This window comes from Rhipicephalus microplus, chromosome 7, assembly GCF_043290135.1.
Source record: "Rhipicephalus microplus isolate Deutch F79 chromosome 7, USDA_Rmic, whole genome shotgun sequence".
NCBI lineage: Eukaryota > Metazoa > Arthropoda > Arachnida > Ixodida > Ixodidae > Rhipicephalus > Rhipicephalus microplus.
Genome location: NC_134706.1, coordinates 50119602 through 50138931, shown reverse-complemented (window position 1 = coordinate 50138931; position 19330 = coordinate 50119602). Strand labels below are relative to the sequence as shown.

The following is a 19330-nucleotide window of genomic DNA, read 5'->3' as shown; positions in this document are numbered from 1 at the left end:
CACACATCTATATATATGGTAACTCAAGAAAGAAACTACGCTCGCACCTGGCTCGTCGGTATGCGCCAAGGCGCACTTATCTCCCACGCTTACTTTGCCCTGCAAATGGGGGTGGGGAGATTAGACTATTGTGCGCGCGCACTTATTCTTTGGTGGGGAGCATCGTCTGCCTTGACCTTTCACCGGAACGATTGCCTTAGTTGCCTGGACCACAAAGGTCACTTCACTCACTGGGCAGGCCTCGTTTGCGAAAAGAGCACGCTTTTGAATCACAGCAAAGTAACAAATAGGCCACTCGTCAATTCACAGACATATCTGTACCTGTTATTACGTTTCGTGCGTCGTTTTTGTTTGAACAGTGCGTTAAACGGTGAGCTACAAATCTTGTTAACTCTGGTCTTGTGTGTGTTGCTTTCGTGCATCATTTCTGCGTGATCAGGGCGCTGTACGTGTGCTAGCCGTTTTTAGCGTTACACTTCAAGCTGTTGCTATTGCATACATTGCTTCCCACTTGCGGAGAAACTGTGACTTTCGTTTTTAGGGGCGAAGCTCCTTAGGGCGTGAACTGTGCGTCCCCTGTAGCCTGTATGTAGCCACCTCTAGTTTAGTTCTTGCAGTGTTCACTAGATGGCGGTACCGTCCCCTGTATGTAGCCACCTCTTGTTTAGTTCTTGCAGTGTTCACTAGATCGCGGTACCGTCTCCTGTATGTAGCCACCTCTCGTTTAGTTCTTGTAGTGTTTACTAGATGGTGGTACTTGTAGCTGATGATGAAAAGATGCAAGATGTTATAAACTAGAAAGCGGTACTTGTAGTTGATGAAAGACGCGAGATCTTATAAAATAGGAATGATGTCACATATGGCGCGTGTCATTGGTTGAAGGCAATCGTTCGATTTAGTGCGGCGACGTACGCTAGGGGGAGCGTTGTAATAAATCCGTTCGCTGTTGGCGCGCGCTCGGAGTCGCCGGATGGATAAGGCTGCACAGCGGAGAGAGCGCAAGGCGGCAGCAGCGCGCGCTCGCAGACAGAATCCCGATGTGCGAGCGCGCGAGGCAGAAGCGCTCCGTGAAGCTGCGCGACGCCGCCGCCAAGATCCTGCCGTACGTGAAAAAGAGGCTGCAGCGGCGCGACGCCGCCACCAAGATATTGCCGTCATCGACTGGGCGAATTACACGGAAGATTCACAGTTTACCGAAGAATCCCTCCGGACCTTCGCCCATTCATCATCAATCACCCCGTGAATATGCCGTAATTTTTTTTCACTGCATCGACACAGGTTTCAACGCGCCAGTACGACAGTGACCATACCATCAGGTCGCCTTGCTCGTTGGGCTCTGCGACTTCAATAGTATGACATCCGCGTCGTGTACCGTTCCAACCGCCAACATACCGATGCTGATGCGCTCTCACGATCACCACTGTCCGCTGAGGATGCCTCTATATTGCGACGGTTTTCGGCGTGCTCGAAGCGCTGACATTCCTTCACAACCGCGTCGATGGTGGCGCAATCTTTAACGATCAACATATTGAAGGCATCATGGGCAATCACCTTTAATATGTGAGCGATTTTGTCAGTTTTGCTCATGTTCTCGTCCACCTTTCGACAGAGGCCCACTACGTCCTGTATGTAAGATACATATGATTCTGTCGATGTCTGCACGCGACATTCCAGGTCTTTCCTCGCGGCCTGCTGTCACCGAAATGGCCTGCTGAATAACTCGACAAGCTTCAGTTTGCAAATGTCCCAGCTGGTCAACTCCGACTCATGCGTCTCATACCAGGTGAGCATCGTATCCCGCAAGTAAAATACAACGTTGGCCAGCATCAACGTAGGGTCCCACCTATAGTATTCGCTCACGCGCTCGTACAATGCGACCCAATCTTCAACATTCTCCTTGTCCTTGCCTGTGCCCGTGAAGGTTCCGGGGTCTCGTGGAGGCATGAGAATAAGAGCCAGGAACTCGCGTAGCTGGGTGGATAAGGCAGCACTCATCACCGAGTAGAGCTCCTAGCCGCTCCCAGACGTAGCGGTTGTCCACCTCGAAAATCCTGAGGCTTCTTCATTCTCGCAAGGAGGGAGCGGCAGCTCACAGAATTTGCGGTAAAACAAATAGAAAACTTGATACAAGGGTCATGCGCCGCAATGCAAAAAGGAGACTGCTACGAACATCGCCGACGGCGAGTATATCCACCGTGCAGGCTACCGCGCAGCGTTGGCCACACACTATGCTCTTCATGGCTGTGGACCCTTCAGCCAACCTACGGTGGCTTAACAGGCAAGTCCTTTCTGCATACCTCGAAGACTCGCTCCAAATGAGATTAAAGAGGTCAGGATCAACTCACGGAAAAATGTTCTGGCAGTTGATGTTCTACACCGTAGTGCGCTGCAAAGCCTACAGAACATCTGAAAAATCGACAGTCACAGTTAAATCTGTGATCCCCACTGCCTGTAAGGGGAGTGTTGGCATCATTTATGACGTGTACATTTTCATTCCCGCTGACGATTTTCCAATCTTGATAAAGCCAACTACAGATAACATCCTCATCAAGCACATCGCATGGCTTGGTCAGTCACGTTGCCTGAAGATTGTTTTTGAGGGAGACAGTCTTCCCCCACTCGTGAAATTTGGCCACGTTCGCCACCAGGTCCGTTCATACATACCGAAGCCCCTACAATGCTTCAGATGTTTCAAGGTAGGACATGTCAAAGGAGTATGTACCAGCAATGTCGTGTGCCCGCGGTGTGGCGAACCTCATTCAGAAGACACCTGCCACGCAACTGCGTTCAAATGCTCCAATTGCCACGGCGCTCATAAAGCGTCGTCTAAAGATTGCCCACGAGTGCGAAATGAACGCACGGTGCTGAAACGCATGCTGCGCGACAATTCAACGCACAGAGAAGCCGCTTCTACTGTCAGGCGACGTCGGCGTCACCACAGAAGATCATCACGAAACGTGACATCTTCTGATAGAGACACGTCATCTCAAGCAAGAAGAACTGGCCCCCCATCATCAAGCTCTGCGAAGACAGATACATCGAAAACAGAATCAGGGTCAAGAATCTCACCTCTTGAAGAGTGTCCATCACTTGCACGAACACAGTCTGTTTCAGAGGTGCATCGAATACCGCCAACCTCGATGCCATCACGAACCACTGATAAAAACACAACAGAAGATCGCCAAGTCATCAACATGTTGCAGACCCTTATGACCGCAATGCGCATGCTCCTGAGCAACATGAACACCCCATCGTAGCAGAGCGCACTGCAGGTGCTGTACACTCTGAGTACTGAGTTTGCAGCTCTAAGGTAAAACTATGGCCCGCGACATGTTATCCTTTCGAGAGGAGGTCGAGAACGCATTTGTCCTTCAGTGGAATGCCAGAGGACTTAGGGCGCGCATGTCCGAGTTCTGGCAATATGTATTTACGAACCAGTTCTCCATAATTGTGATTTGTGAACCGAACCTGTCAGCTCACATGAGACTGTCTGGATATGAGTGCTTTATATCTTCTACCCACGGAAAGCGCAGCAAGGTCGTTGTGTTCATACGGCGCGACTTAACTTATGTTCATCACCCTGTACCCCCTCACGAAGGAAATTAGTACGTTTGCCTAACAGTAAAAAACAAGAAGACCACATTCACCATCATCGGAGCCTACTTACCTCCATCAAGTCGTCTAGACCGTGAGCGCTTGCGCGGAATTTTGATTTCAACTCTCCACAACCACAACCATTTCCGCATGAGTGTGCATGGCTGTGACTGCTAGATAGCTCAGCAAAGCAACTATCATATGAGTTTTTATAAACGTCGAAGCAGCACATTGATAGATTTCGTGGCTTGATGTCGACAGAATGAGGCTTACTTCGAGGCATACGTCGTACCCGGTATTAATCCGAACATGAGAAACGCATTTCGCAGTGACTCGGGCATCCTCGTCTTCTATAGTCTGCTCCACATCATAAATGTGACTATTAAGCTTTACTCATTTCATTATATACGCTTTTCAGAAGTGTTTTTACAGTTCAGAGATCTTTGTGAAGCTGCAGTGCAGGTGGTTCATAGTGACGTGACTCAAGCGCAACGCGCGTGCTCTGCACGAGTACGTAAGCAAGTGGCAGCGCGTTGGCGGGGAGGGTAAACGCGCGATATACATCCCCAATTCGTACTTTTCTACCAGAGATGGCGCTGCTTGTTCAGAGTCGCAGCGCCACCATGCGTTTCTTCGCCGCCCTATACCTAGGAGGAGCGCGAACTAACTAGAGTAACAGTTGATATTGTGCTATGTTCCAAAAGCATGGTCTGCCACATTCCCTTTTCTTGTGGCACCTTGTACATTGGGACTACCAGGTGCTGTATTAATGAACGAGTTAGGGAGCATGAATTAAATTTAATGAAAGATGGCTTGGCGCATTCCCCTATGCATTGTAAAGCCTGCGGGTGTGTGCCACCTTTTAACGAGGTTAAGATTCTAGGTAGAGTAGGCATAAAACTGCGCGTGAGTAGTTAGAAGCATACTACATTAAAAAGAAAGGAGAAAAATGTATAGGCGAACCGTCGGTGACATTGTACTTATCGGAAGAGAGATTGTTCGGTAGCTGGATAGCGTAGGGCTGTGTGAAGACTACGCATGTCTGTATGTTGTTATTTAAGTCTGGATTCTCGACCGGTCTACTTTAGTTGGAAGTGCCGCTAGTGCTTGTCGTTGAGTGTTTATTTACTCTGTGTGTGTGGTATTTGCAGCCAAATTATGTCAGTAAGCAAGTACCAACTAGGCCAACATTCAGTATTGTTACAATATCCTACCTTCATCATCAATTCATGTCCCGTAATACGAAATTTGGTATAAGGGAAGCTAGTGAAACCGCCGCCGGCGCATCATGAGCGTGCCGTGTAGTCTTGTTGTTAGATGACACGGAACTCAAGATTATCCTGTTTGCACCAGTCACATACCTTCGTCATCTATTCACGTACCATTATACCAAATTTGGTATATGTGACGCTAGCGGAACGGCCGCGAGTGCATCATGAGCATGGCATGTAGTTATGTTGTTAGGTGACACGCATGTCATGATTTTCATGTTAGGGTCTATCACTTGAGTTCGCCGTGCAATCATGTAATACATTACCAGTTTTCCCACATGCCATGTGAAGAAAACCACCGCAAGAGCTGTAGAACCATGAAATGTTAATCATGACATTTTTGACATACATGTCGTAATTTTCATGTTATGACTAGTCAAAGTTGTTTTACATACAGCCATGTTATGCTATACCAAGGTTGGTATCGATATTATTGTAGATACCATTATCGATATAGATAGATAGATAGATAGATAGATAGATAGATAGATAGATAGATAGATAGATAGATAGATAGATAGATAGATAGATAGATAGATAGATAGACAGACAGACAGACAGACAGACAGACAGACAGACAGACAGACAGATAGATAGATAGATAGATAGATAGATAGATAGATAGATAGATAGATAGATAGATAGATAGATAGATAGATAGATAGATAGATAGATAGATAGATAGATAGATAGATAGATAGATAGATAGATAGATAGATAGATAGATAGATAGATAGATAGATAGATAGATAGATAGATAGATAGATAGATAGATAGATAGATACGCTCAAGTCACCGAAGTTCGCTGAGAAATGCTTCGCATTTAAAAGCTGAAACAAATAAAGTGCAAAGATTGGCAGTCGAACATCTTCACATCTAAGCACAATTCTGCAGTCACAATTTTTCTATATTTGTCTTACTACCATTTTTGCACACCACGTCAGAAGTGACCTTACAATGTCTGGAAAAAAAATTGCTCTGGTATCTGCGTGTTAAACTGCAAGTATTGTCAAAGCACAATAGTTTTGTATCTGGAAAAAGTGAACAAAAAACGTTTATTTGACGTTCTTCGCCAGAAAATTGGTGACTTTTATCCTGGAGGCCCTGCGTTAGAGTACCTCGATGCGTGCAGTGGAGGCAAACGAGCGCATCAAGGCACGTCGCGGGTGAGACATGAGCGCTATCAGGCAGTTATCTTGGAAAACGAAGGACGCGGCCTGCGCGCCCGTCTCGGAGGTGATGGAGCGTAGAAGTGAGGTGATAGAGTGTAGAGTGCAAGGCGACGGGTAGATGCCACCACCGGGTCGTCTTAGAAAAGCGGTGGAAATAGTTGCGTTTTCATGCAAGTGTTGCATTGTCAGCGCAACGTGATAAAGGCTATGGTCCTTAGAATTACCTATGTATGCCTTTTCTAGTATAAAGACACACATACATAATATTGACGTGTTGTTATGGTGCTTCAGATATGCGAGATACTTGCTTTTTAAATGACAATCGCACAAGTATGAACGCAATGTCGCATCCTTAGAAAATGCAGCCACCGAGCCAGGATTTGATCCCATGACCAGCGGGTCAGCAGCCGAGTACTTTATTACTGGGTAAACTGGTGTGCGCACAAAAAAACAGACAAACGACAGCAGAGAAGAGACAGGGACAAGCGCAGACTTTCAACTAAATTTAATTCTTCGTCAACCTTCAATTTACAGTCGCACAGAACATAGTCAAGTGGTCACGAGGACAGAACCTAATAGTTTACAACAGGCCACGCAAAAAATGACGCTCACTATCAAAAAGCGAAATGGATGTATCACTAACACAGGTATTGCCTCTAGCAGAAATATAAAACGCTTCCATCAGTTCCCGGGCAGTGGTATCAGCACTCCGACCCAAAATCCTAATCTCCGAGAAAATCGGTGAGCACGTGCAAGCTTTGCAATGCGCGGGCAAATGCGTGATCCCGTTATTTTTAAGTGACAGCTCATGTTCCCTTGCACGGTCGTTCACGCAACGCCCCGTATGACCCACGTAAAATTTCCCACAAGACACTTAAAAATAACGGGATCACGCATTTGCCCGCGCATTGCAAAGCTTGCACGTGCTCACCGATTTTCTCGGAGATTAGGATTTTGGGTCGGAGTGCTGATACCACTGCCCGGGAACTGATGGAAGCGTTTTATATTTCTGCTAGAGGCAATACCTGTGTTAGTGATACATCCATTTCGCTTTTTGATAGTGAGCGTCATTTTTTGCGTGGCCTGTTGTAAACTATTAGGTTCTGTCCTCGTGACCACTTGACTATGTTCTGTGCGACTGTAAATTGAAGGTTGACGAAGAATTAAATTTAGTTGAAAGTCTGCGCTTGTCCCTGTCTCTTCTCTGCTGTCGTTTGTCTGTTTTTTTGTGCGCACACCAGTTTACCCAGTATTATGAACCAACTCGCCCAGCTACAAGTTTTATTGAGTACTTTATTATTGCGATTGACCATTATGTGTGCAGAAGATTCTAGAAACTTGGGCATCTGCCTCAGTTGCGGAGAAATCGACTAAAGCACTCCTACTTTACTTAAAGTCAACAAACCTGAGCGACCGCCTGTAGACTGTGTGTGCCCCCCCGAGTGGGCTCGTGATTGTGTGTACCTTTTTAACTCTCTGCAACCTCTTTTCTCCCCTTCATCCCTTTCCCAGTGCAGAGTAGCAAACCGGATGTGCGTTTGGTTAATCTCCCGGCCTTTCCTTGCATCTTTATCTCTCTCTTGCAATTATATGGACACTCTCGGCTGCATTTCACCACCGGCGTCGATGTCATGGACCGTATATGCATGAGTATCTCTATATATGAAAACGCAAGAAAGAAAAAAAATCAGAAAAAGGACTCAGGTGCGCGGAATCGAACGTAGATCCTCCACGCCGGGAATGCAAATGTTAAACACTGAGCTACCGAGAGGTACCTCCTTAAACATTTACACGGCAAGCTCCCACTTACCACTTACCGCTGTTGGCTCCCACTTACCGCTGTTGGCGGGCATCTCAGAAAAAAACTATCGTGTTTCTAGCATTATCAGCAAGATGGCGCAATGAGCGTGCGGCAGCTTTCACATCTCACGCGTACTTCGGCCCGCAGGTAGGAGGAGAGTAAGCGAACTCTCGCGCGCCCTTATCTCCTGGTGTGGAGAGTCATACGTATTGATTGGCGTTTGGTTTGCACCAGAACTATTCTGCCGTAGTTACCGGGCGCACAAAGATCACTGCAATCATTGCAAAGCTTTCGTTTGCGAAAAGGGCCCGCTTTTCAGGCACATTGAAGTAACAACTGAGACGCGTATTCGCGTTCATTTGTACCAGTGAGCACGTTTCGTGCATCAGTTGTGTGTGAGAAACGCGGGCCACGTTCCTGTCTGCTTGCCATTCTGCGCATGGCCTTCCGGTGTGTTGCTATCGCGTTCACTGCTTCGCCTTTGTGGCAAAGCTGCAACTTTTTTTTTTCTCTGGACTCCCGCGGTGGGGCCTGGCCGTTGTGTGAAAATCAGTCCGAGTAAAATGGGACTCTCAGACAGAGATCCACCTAGGTGCGTAGTTTGGTGGTGACATTTGCATCTTTCGCCTCCTAACAAGTAAATGTTTAAAGCACGTTTATACGTTAACGGACAATATGACAGACTACACGGGAGTGAAACACATAAAACGCAGAGATATATACCTTGAATGTCGGTTTGCCGCACCTTGCCCAGTTACCTAATTATACATATGAGCCAAGTAGCCCACCCTTAATCATGTTGTTCAGCTCAGTGAGGGTCACCATGCAGTAGAGTGTGTATAGTCTCATTACTTGTGGTACACCCCATCTAGGACAGCGGCTCCTTGGGCTTATAGCATGTCACGACATAGTTGTAGCACCAACTGGGGACAAAGAACAGACGAGGACGAGTACTTTTCCAGAGTACCTCCATACAGTCCACACACAGCCACGTGGCAGGTTCGCTACTCATTGTCTTCATTTATTCCTTCATATTAATTACCGTTCCTGATCATGGAAAACATTACAGCTTAGCCCAGGGGATATCGGCACTGACAGCAGTGCAGTAGCTAGACCAGAAGGCCTTATGAGAGTGCCTGGTCTCTGAGAAAGTATGTCTTTTTGTCTTCACTGTTTTGTTTTTTGAGGACAACAGCAGGCCAAATGCCCTCTTGCAATGACGTAAACACGTATACACACTTGTCAGGTCAATCATCATTCTTTATTTATCTCAACACATATATTCATCTTAGCTTAGCTATACAGAATGATTTGATTACAATGTTCCAATTACATTCTTCCAAGAGCACTTCCGCTCAATATTACTGCTAATATATGGGCATTCAAGGAAAATGCTACACAGTGTTTAACAAAGACGAGTATAACGACAGCAGTGAGGCCACTTTCCACCGTATCTAACGTTTTTGCAGTTACCGTAGCCGCTGTCACGAGGAGGTGGTGGTTGTCGGCATCTGCAGTGAAAAAAAAAGATACTTTAAAGAACGCTGAAAAGACTGTTTCGACATCTCTCAAGTTTTTGCAATTTAGCTCTACCACAAGGTAATTATGTCACAGCAAAAGCTCTATAATGCTATGTGCCCCAAGGTCATCCCTTGCATTCGACTCATATTGAGCCGCCATTGCGTGACTGTGAAAGGCGTGACGTCACGCCATGAGTTCTGCTGCAGATAGGTGTGACAGCTACGCTCAGGTAACAGGATAACAATAACACCTAACAAATAGGAACTTCAAAACTGTCATGCTGGATGTTTTGCAAACTGATCTACAACTTTCTTTTTGTAATTTTTCACGCCACTTAGTTCTTTTATAAGTTAGTTTAAAAAATAAGACACCTGATAAATAATTCGATTGGAACATTGAAAATACTTTCACTCCAGGCAACGGTGAGCAGCACTCATTTGGTTTTATCATCATTTCGTGTGTTGGCATATTTTTAAACTCAGGCTAAAGATGTGTGGGTTTTGTATTTAACGTTAAGGCAACTTAGTGAGGTTACTCATTGATGTCCTTGCTATGTGCTAGACAGCAGCGATGTGAGAGAGCAAAGTAACGAACATTCTTCCATGCTTACTTAGTTACAGAGACGTTTCCGTTGCGGCGGCACCACCAGTATTCGCAAGGATATTCCTGTGCTCCGTAATACCCCGGAGGCAGTGTTGTCCCGTTGTGGTGACAAGGACCTGAAAAAAAAAGAACGTTGACTTCATATCAGGTGCGTTTACTCGCAATGAACCTTGAGCAAGTCATAATGGGGCGATGGAGTGTTCAGCAAAATAAAGTAGAATCTTTGTCGGTAAAGCACTGTATAGAACAATTCGCGATTAACAGGAAAAACCAATAAGCACTTTCATATATACTTCGGTGGAAGCTTTCTTAATTCAACATACTCATTTTTGTAAATCACGAAATAGTCGGCGGTTAGCACGCCACATAAAACCCACCCGCCTTGACGCCGCTATAGTGGGCCACTTACAGGAGGTATAGGCTCTCAGCAGACAAAATCCGTCTTGTGTGAGGACGCATCTTGCGTAAACAAGCGCTGACTTCCCGGGATGCTCTCACCCTCTCGCACTAGGGCGAAATCGCCAAGTGATGCCTTTTCCTGGGCCAACGCTCTTGATGTTTCTCTAACTTGGCCTCTGGTTCACGTTATCAACGCGATCAGCAAGTGGTGGATACAGTACATTGAATAGCAGAAGATGGTCGATGACCAAGCCTTGTCATTGTGGTACAGCCATAAGCACTTTTATCAAGAAAACTTCTATGCGTGGCCAGGGCTAGCTTGATTGATGCCAGCCGTAAAGTGCTGGGTGCTTTTGCCGAGATAATACCTCGGTAGGCTTGGATAGTGTGTCGCCATGTGTGGTTGGCATCATGGCAACAGAACCCAAACGTACGTTGTGTCAGTGTCAATCAAACTGCTGCAGGACACGTGGCGGAGCGTTCGTGGTAAAGGTGCTGACGACTGTGCAGTGCAACTGCCTTCGCATGTTCACACCTTCCGGGGACTCCGGCATGACAGTCACAGATGGGCTGCACCGACTCCCCTGATTTCAACGATCTGAAATTATTGCATGAACTATAACTAAAAAAAAACAAGTTTTGGAGCACAGGTCCCACACCCCATTTTTCAAGCTTCCTCATGCTCGTTTATTCGTGTACTCGGGGTGCATTGATTAATGACCGATGATTTGCCTCGAAACACCTCTTTCAGAACGTCATGAACACGCCCCGATTGCACAAGCTCTCTGCTCTACTTCAGGTTAGCTCATATAGATGCCACGAGCAAAGCCACCATACCACGTAACTCTACACCACGAAACTATCTGAACGCACGTGTAATTATACTTGCCACACTTCTCAATGCCATGGCTAGCAAAAGATGCCCCGTTACGGCAAGCACTGGTTGAATTCAGCGCAGTGAATGCAGTAGCGCTTCATGAAAACGCTTTATCACTCAGTTGCCGTGACAGTGGAATCAGTGGGGACAAGCTGCCACCAGGATTGCTGCCGCGTTGTCTGGAGTATGAAAACCGCTCATCGTTTAATGGGCGAAGCGATCCACGCTACATGCGTGCAGTGTCACTCTACGGGCCCGTCGTCTCCGTCTTCCGTCAGCTCAGGCATTTTATGTTGCCGCGTTTGCATGACGGTGCATCAGCTCTGATGCAGAGAATAACACCTGCAAAGTTTATTATTCTTTAAAGGCTGCTAAAAATTCAGCGTCTTTTGAAAGCAAACGAAAACGCTTCAAGTGAAGCTCCAAACCACGGAGCAGTGGCTCGCCGCCGCTTGCGCCTCCTTCTGCTTCTCGTTAGGTTGCTACCATGGCAACCTTGGCCCTAGTGCCATTGTGTGACAGTGGCGGCTCCTGACGTATGTACGGTGCGCGCGCACACACGCACAATATATATATATATGTATATATATATATATATATGTATATATATATATATATATATATATATATATATATATATATATATATATATATATATATATATATACTGCCAATTTCATGAGAGGTTATAGCAGGGAGGGCATATGAAAGCGAATACTTCTTTACGAAAAGTCGTAATCATGGTAAACACAATAAAAACCCGGAATTACAAAATGAATGACATAACAAACATAGAATATACACTGCCATTATAAGAACACATCACGAAACATTTTTATTAAGAGCAAAATCATGAACTAGGTTATCGTTAAAAACGACTGCAAAAAGATAATGCATGCATTTGTCCATACATGTTAAAAATGAACCTTATTGCTTTTATTTGAAGTTATTCAATGTTAATAATCTGTTGGTGTGTGTACGGGAAGCAGACAGGGCTGGTATATAAATATATATATATATGTGACGCTATGATTACTGGGAGACGTGGCCTGGCTCATACGCCATGTTTATTCCATTCTGCACTTCTTCCTCATCTACTTCTACAAACCATCGCTACCTTCATACGTCATATATATATATATATATATATATATATATATATATATATATATATATATATATATATATATATATATATATATACATATTTATATATATATAGAGAGAGAGAGAGAGAGAGACTGTATGCCACCACTACCTCACACTCACCGGCTATATCTCTTCTTTTCGTTAAAAGTTATATTGACAGAAAGTAGGTAGTTACCCCAAGGACGTGTTATAGGGAGCATGATGTCTTGACACGTGATAAGGTTATCCTGCTTAATTTCTAGCTACATAACGTGCGCGTCCGTGGTATTATATACATAGAAAGGTTATCTCACTATAGGCTTGTTTTCACATGGATGCTGAGCTCAAGACTTTTTCGTATATGTTCGTATATGTTCGCAGTTATAACCGCTGAGCGCTCATAGAGATAGCGTGTGCGTGTGTTTGTGTAGTGCTACGTATTAGGAGCGAAGCTCCTCTTAGTCTAACCTTGTTCCGCGTCAGGCGTAACAGGTAGTATCTCCCGAACAGCATAACAGATTGCGCTGCCTCATATAAATGCATACAAACTGCAGTTGAGTGAGAATAATCTAGATGACACTGTACCGCTACTCTCCGATTTGCTGCTAATCATTTTGTGCTTGGGTGCGCTGGAAACGAGTGCCTCTCTCAATTCTCCTAGATCGTCGCCGTGCGTGTCGGATGGAGGAAGCGAAATGGCGGGCGCGGAGGGCCGCGGCGGCTCGTGCTCGTCGCTGTGAAGGTGCGCGGGAAACGAGTACCTCTCTGTTTCCTGGATCGTTGCCGTACATGCCGGATTGTGGGTGGAGCATGGGGGAACCGGAGCGGCGGACGCGGAGAAATGTGGCGTCTTGTACTCGTTGCCAGACAGACAGACAGACAGACAGACAGACAGACAGACAGACAGACAGACAGACAGACAGACAGACAGACAGACAGACAGACAGACAGAGAGACAGACAGACAGACAGATGGCCAGACCCATGGATGAGTGGATAAGCGCAACGATGAACGCACGCACGGACAGACGCATGGACAGATGCACGGATAGACCGACGGTCGTATGCACAGATGGACGAGGGATGCTTCGCTCTTTCGTTATTGTTGACTGCGTGGATGTGCTTTGAATTTTTTATACATGTGTGTGTGTGTGTGTGTGTGTGCGCCTGTATGTGCGTGTGTGCGTGTGTGTGTGTGTGTGTGTCTCTGTGTGTGTGTGTGTGTGTGTGCCACACACAATTGGAACTACACACAACAATTGTATACCAGCTAAGTTTTTCCGCCAAGCTCTCTATTGAAGGGCCTTTTTACCGCCATTACATTTTAAGCAGGATTACTGCTAGCGATTTTGTGTGGGTTAACTCCTTTACTTACAATAAAATACTAGCTCCATTTCCTGACGCCCCACCGCGGTGGTCTAGTCGCTAACGTACTCGGCTGCTGACCCGCAGGTTGCGGGATCGAGTCCCAGTTGCGGCGGCAGCATTTTTGATGGAGGCGGAAATGCTGTAGGCCCTTTTGCTCAGATTTGGGCGTGCGATAAAGAACCCCAGGTGGTCAAAATTTCCGGAGCCCTCCATTACGGCGTCTCTTATAATCATATGGTGGTTTTGGTACGTTCAACCCCACATGTCATCATCGTCAATCACTTCCAGACGCTGTCACCTGTAGATTTAGCATTCTAAACACTAACACATTCTGTGGAGGCGAGAGGACTAAATATTTCGTAAATGCCGATTACTCCAAACACGCTTTCTACCGACGTTATACTAAGTAAATAATTGGAAGAAAAACTGCTTTTTGGTATCATTTCTCAGCGTCAAAACGAGTTAGCATCAAGAGAACTAGATTCTAGAAAAGCAATCCTCAAGTCATACGTGAAGGTTATCTCCCATTTTCGACCACAATATTATAGGCGTAGCACTAACACCTCAGCCAATTGATAAGAATGATAAAATGCAAGTGGCGACAAATTCGTTAAATGTCACCCTAAAATTTCTTGACACCAGGACATCTGTCACTTTTTCATTACAGGTCTTGCTCTATATAAGGTGCGGCAAGTTTGCTGTGATATTGATTCCTCTTCCTTAGGTATCCCTGACATACGAAGAAATGTAGCATTAAAATTCGTTTTAACGAGATAGCGTCAAATAGCTCGCTTCCAAGAAATGTCGGTGTCCTCGTAGGCGCAGAAATCGGCGTCATTCTTTATGAGCGAGGAATGATAATTTTGTTCGTGACTGAAAGGTCGAAAAAGATTGAAATACAATAACTGATAAAATACCTTCAGGTCCGATTGAGCATCGACAACAGGCCGTCTGCGTAGTTAGCAAGCTTTTTACAGTAGTGCTACAGTATTTGTTGACAGCACTTTGCAAAGACAAGCCGTATATGAATGGCATCTTCTCTTATCGCGTCATATGCTCTATGGCAAAAGCGTAGAATGGGGTCTGGCGTGAAATCTTGTGAATTGAGCAACGAGGGGGTTTTCAAAGGCCAACCAATCGCAAAGCACTCTTGTATATTGCATTCATTATTGCCAGTAGAACGATCAAAAAGTTTAACAGCTGCCTTGATTCGCGTGTTACCCCACGGGTGAGTAGTGGCCTCTTGAGCTGATTCGCAGAGTGAATAATTATGGTGTAATCTGTACATAACAACTGCTAGCAGTACGCATTCAATGATACTTGAAAACGACCACGGTCACGCAGTCCATCGTTCGCTTCCTTACGCCACGGTTGGACATGCACGGTGAAATGAAGCAGGCTAGTAGTTCAGCAGGCCCCATTACGATATATCTTGATCTGTTCTCGAAGCTAAAGCTGAAGCATTCTTCATTTTTTTACTGAATCATTGTATAAAATGGATAGCGCATTGGCATTCCTCGAAACCATGGCCTTGTCTGATGTTCATAGCTATGCGTATAAAATAATTACTTGTTTATATTTTCCATTCTTATATCAGTTTCAAGTTTAATCTATTCACGAACTATAATATTGCGACGTTCCATTTGCCAAGTTTTATTATCGTCCCAAAACACTACACAATTCTCAGCGCAAACCGCGCCTGCAGTTTTCGAGAAGCTTCCGGACTGTAGTAGATCATTTCGATAAGATCACGCCCACTCTGCGAACTGTACAGATTATTCTGGAACCTCTGCCACCGCCAGCAATAACGCTAGAACATTCCACGGCAAGAGTATAAATGCCGACGCGCTTCGCCGATTGTCAGTTGTTGATTGACGGCCGACGCTCCGTTCGCCGCTATCAGTCTAAGACTACTACTGTAGTCTGACTTTCCGTTTACTGGGCACAGGTTCGCCCAAATAAACATTTATTATTTGACTGGCTGTGTGCTTCATTCGTCCACGTCACGACCCCATGACAATATGAGATACATTGATGCCGCAGAGCCGCAATAACCTGTATTTTAAAAACCCTGAGTGAAAGGTGTACTTTTATTGGTTGATTTTTTAGGGGCGAAGCTCCTTAGGGCATGGGCTGTGCGTCCCCTGTAGCCTGTATGTAGCCACCTCTAGTTTAGTTCTTGCAGTGTTCACTAGATGGCGGTACCATCCCCTGTATGTAGCCACCTCTAGTTTAGTTCTTGCAGTGTTCACTAGATGGCGGTACCGTCTCCTGGCGGTGCCGTCAACTTGGTAGAGGTGGTAGAGGTCGGACGTGTTTTTGGAGACCTCCGGAATGACAGCTACAGATAAGTGTTTTTTGCATGTTTCCAGCTTGCCTCTGTATGTAGCGTTATGAGAACGTAAGGCGCTAGCGTAAAGCTTGATTAGGTCTAGTACGGTGCACGTTTTTTTTTAGTATTTTGTACTGTGTCTTTTTTTTCTCCAGCCACCACGTGGCTGAGGCCTGCGCGTAGACCGACCACGTGCATGCGCAGGTGCTGTGAAGTGTAGCGTATTTATTTATTATTGTGGTTCTTTTTGGCTTAGACCAGTGTATTTTAGTACAGTTTTCTAACACGTGGGCATCGGTAAACTGAGCTAGCCATGGTCAAAAAGACCGTAAAGTGTTCAGAGTGCGGGGTAGGGTGGAAGGTGGAAATTAGTGCGGAGGAGAAAGCAGAAGATGACGCCAAGTGTAGACAGTGCGAGTTCGAGGAGAAAATGAAAAATATGATGGCGGTCCAGAGTGGGCTCATGGAGAAAATCGCAGAGCTGGAGAATGCATTGGCGAAGGAGCGAGAGAAAACGTCAGCCATGGAAGAAAGGCTCCGGGCAGCCGAGAAGGGCCTATCGAAGGTCGTGAAAGGGAACGAAGACGCAGGTGACGGCGGAAGCATCATGGCGACGACCCCCCGTGCGGGAGAGATGAAGGCAACAGGCATGACAAAGGCAGATACATTGGCCACAGGGCCCAGCTACAGGGAAGTAGTTTTGAGGGAGGGAGGTAGCAAACCAGCAGCCGTGACTCACGCTAGTCACCTAGTCAGCAGCCAGGTGCAGGTTTCAGAAGGAATGTCTGAACAGGTCATCATCGCCGGTGACTCAAATTTAGTCCGATGCGCAGCGGCAATCAAAGAAAGGGTGAAAGGCGACAAGAGAGTTGCGATAGGGACGTTCCCAGGACAAACGCTGGGGACAGTAATGAGTCAAGCGGGTGAACAACTCGCAGCTAAAGCTAACAATCGTAACCTCGTTGTAATTGCGGGAGGGTTAAATGACGTCCTGAAAAAAGAATCGTCAGGACTAGCGACGACCTTGGCGAAAGGGGTGGATGACATGCGCACCGTGTCCCCCCAGGTGCAAATTGTAGTATGCACAGTACCGGAAGTACCAGTACGCAACGTCAACCTGCAAAGAGCGGTTGTCGACGCAAACAAAGAGATATGGCGAATTAGTCGAGAGAAGGGTTTCGAGGTAGTGGATTTAAACAGGGAAGTGCACAGGTGGGGTGGATTCCAAAGAGACAAGATTCATTTCGATAAGAGGCTTGGACACGAGGTGGGCTGGCGACTGGCAGGACGCGCAGTAGCTTTTTTGGGGGGCTCACGGGCCCTTCGGAGTCCGGGGTAGCTCGTAACAGGGAAAACAACCAGGAGGACGCTTTGACAGGTAGAATTGCGAAAAACCAGAAAAAAGGTAAAAGAAAAAGGAAAAAGGCGCGTGTTGCAATTAGTTACATAAACATGCAGGGTGGCAGAAAGAAGGCAAAATGGTTAGAGATTGAGGAGCAGTTAAACAAAGAACGGATAGGCGTGTATGCGGTTACAGAAACACACCTTAGAGACTTGGAAGAGCCACCACATATTAAAAATTATGTTTGGGAAGGGTGTAACAGGACCATATCGGAAAGGAAAGGTGGGGGCGTAGGAATGCTAATTCACCGCGGAGCCAAATGGGTTAGAGTGAAACAGACGTGTTCAGAGCACCTCTGGGTTCTGGGCACAGTAGGTGGAAAGGAAACGTGGCTAGGGGTAGCCTACTTGTGGACGGGGAATAACTGCAGAGAAAAGAATCAGGAGATAGTGGATTGCATGAGTGCGGATATTAAGGAATTTGGTAATGGGGCCGAAATCATCCTTCTAGGGGACATGAATGCCCACATACATGACCTTGACGGATATTCAGACACCAATGGGAAGTTATTACTAGATCTTTGCGAGCAACATAGTCTGGAGATAGTTAACACGGGGCCTAAATGTGACGGCCAGATCACATGGGAAGTCGGAAACAAGCAATCAAGTATTGATTATTGTCTCATGACTGAAGGAATTTACCACAAACTGACAGAAATGAGGATAGACGAGGAAGGCATTAACAGCTTGGGTAGTGATCATAAACGAATAACATTACAAATGGGATACGAAACTGAAAATATGAGCATGGAATCAAAGTCTGGCAGCTCGTATTTAAATGACAAACAAATAATAAATATAGCCGCAAGAGTCGAGGAAGAAGTAGGCGAAATACCAGGCAAGGACTGGGAGTATAGTGAGCTGTTACATGTAATGACGAAGGAGATAGGGAAAGAGAAGAAAACTGTTTGCTGGAAAGGAAAAAGGAAGCCAAAAAGTTGGTGGAACAAGGAAATCCGGGAGGCGATCGAGAAGCGACGCGAAGCATCACGGGAGCATAGAAAGGCAAAAAAGGAGAAGCGGCCGCAGGACGAAGTCAAAAAAATATGGGAAATATATTTAGAGAAAAAATTTCTTGTACAGAAATTGGTAGAGGCAAAAATTAAAGGTGAAAGTGAACGCTGGATGACAGAGATACACGAAAAAAAGGAGGCCGCGCCTAGGATTTTTTGGAGCCACATAAAGGCGCTAGGTAGGAAGTCTGTCACAACGCAACAACATATTCTAGATGAAGGAGGAAATCAATTGGAAGGGTACGAAGCGCTAGGTTACATCCAAAAGGTAACAGCCGATTCGTTTCAAAAGAGCGTCCAGGGGATATCCCCGGTGAGTAAAAGTGTGGCGGAGAAAGCAACAGAGGAAGAGCTAGTACTTGATAATTTCAACTGGAAAAAGGCCGAAGGAAAAATTCCAAAGCGCCCTGCCGCGGGTTTAGATGGGATTCCCGTTAGCCTCATTAACGAACTAGGACATAACACTAAAGAAGCATTGTTAAAAGCAGTAGAAAAAAGCTTAAAGGACGGACAAATACCGGACAGTTGGCGACAAAGTAGAATGAACTTAATCTATAAAGGCAAGGGAGAAAAGGACAAGATTCGCTCGTATAGACCACTAACCATTACATCGGTACTATACAGGTTGGCGATGCAAGCAGTAAAAATGAAAATAGAAACATGGGCCGAACATAACGATATTTTGGGAGAACTTCAGAACGGATTTCGAGTCGACAGGCGGTTAGACGATAACCTGTTTGTTCTCACTCAGTGTATAGAAATATCTAAAATAGAGAATAGGCCCTTGTACGTGGCTCTTCTAGACATCACTGGGGCATACGACAACGTTAATCAGGAAATTTTGTGGGATA

At 45.8% G+C, this 19330-nt stretch overlaps 1 long non-coding RNA gene across 2 annotated transcripts in view; it reads right to left on the bottom strand.

The window, feature by feature from the left end:
* Positions 1-9083: 9083 nt before the first annotated feature.
* Positions 9084-19330, bottom strand: part of LOC119179637 (uncharacterized) — a 60286-nt gene continuing 50039 nt past the window's right edge. For both annotated transcript variants that reach the window (XR_012884889.1, XR_012884888.1), the window contains 2 exons: positions 9970-10078; positions 9084-9349 (listed from right to left, as the gene is read on the bottom strand). This is a non-coding gene — a long non-coding RNA (uncharacterized LOC119179637). The remainder of the gene's footprint in view (positions 9350-9969; positions 10079-19330) is intronic.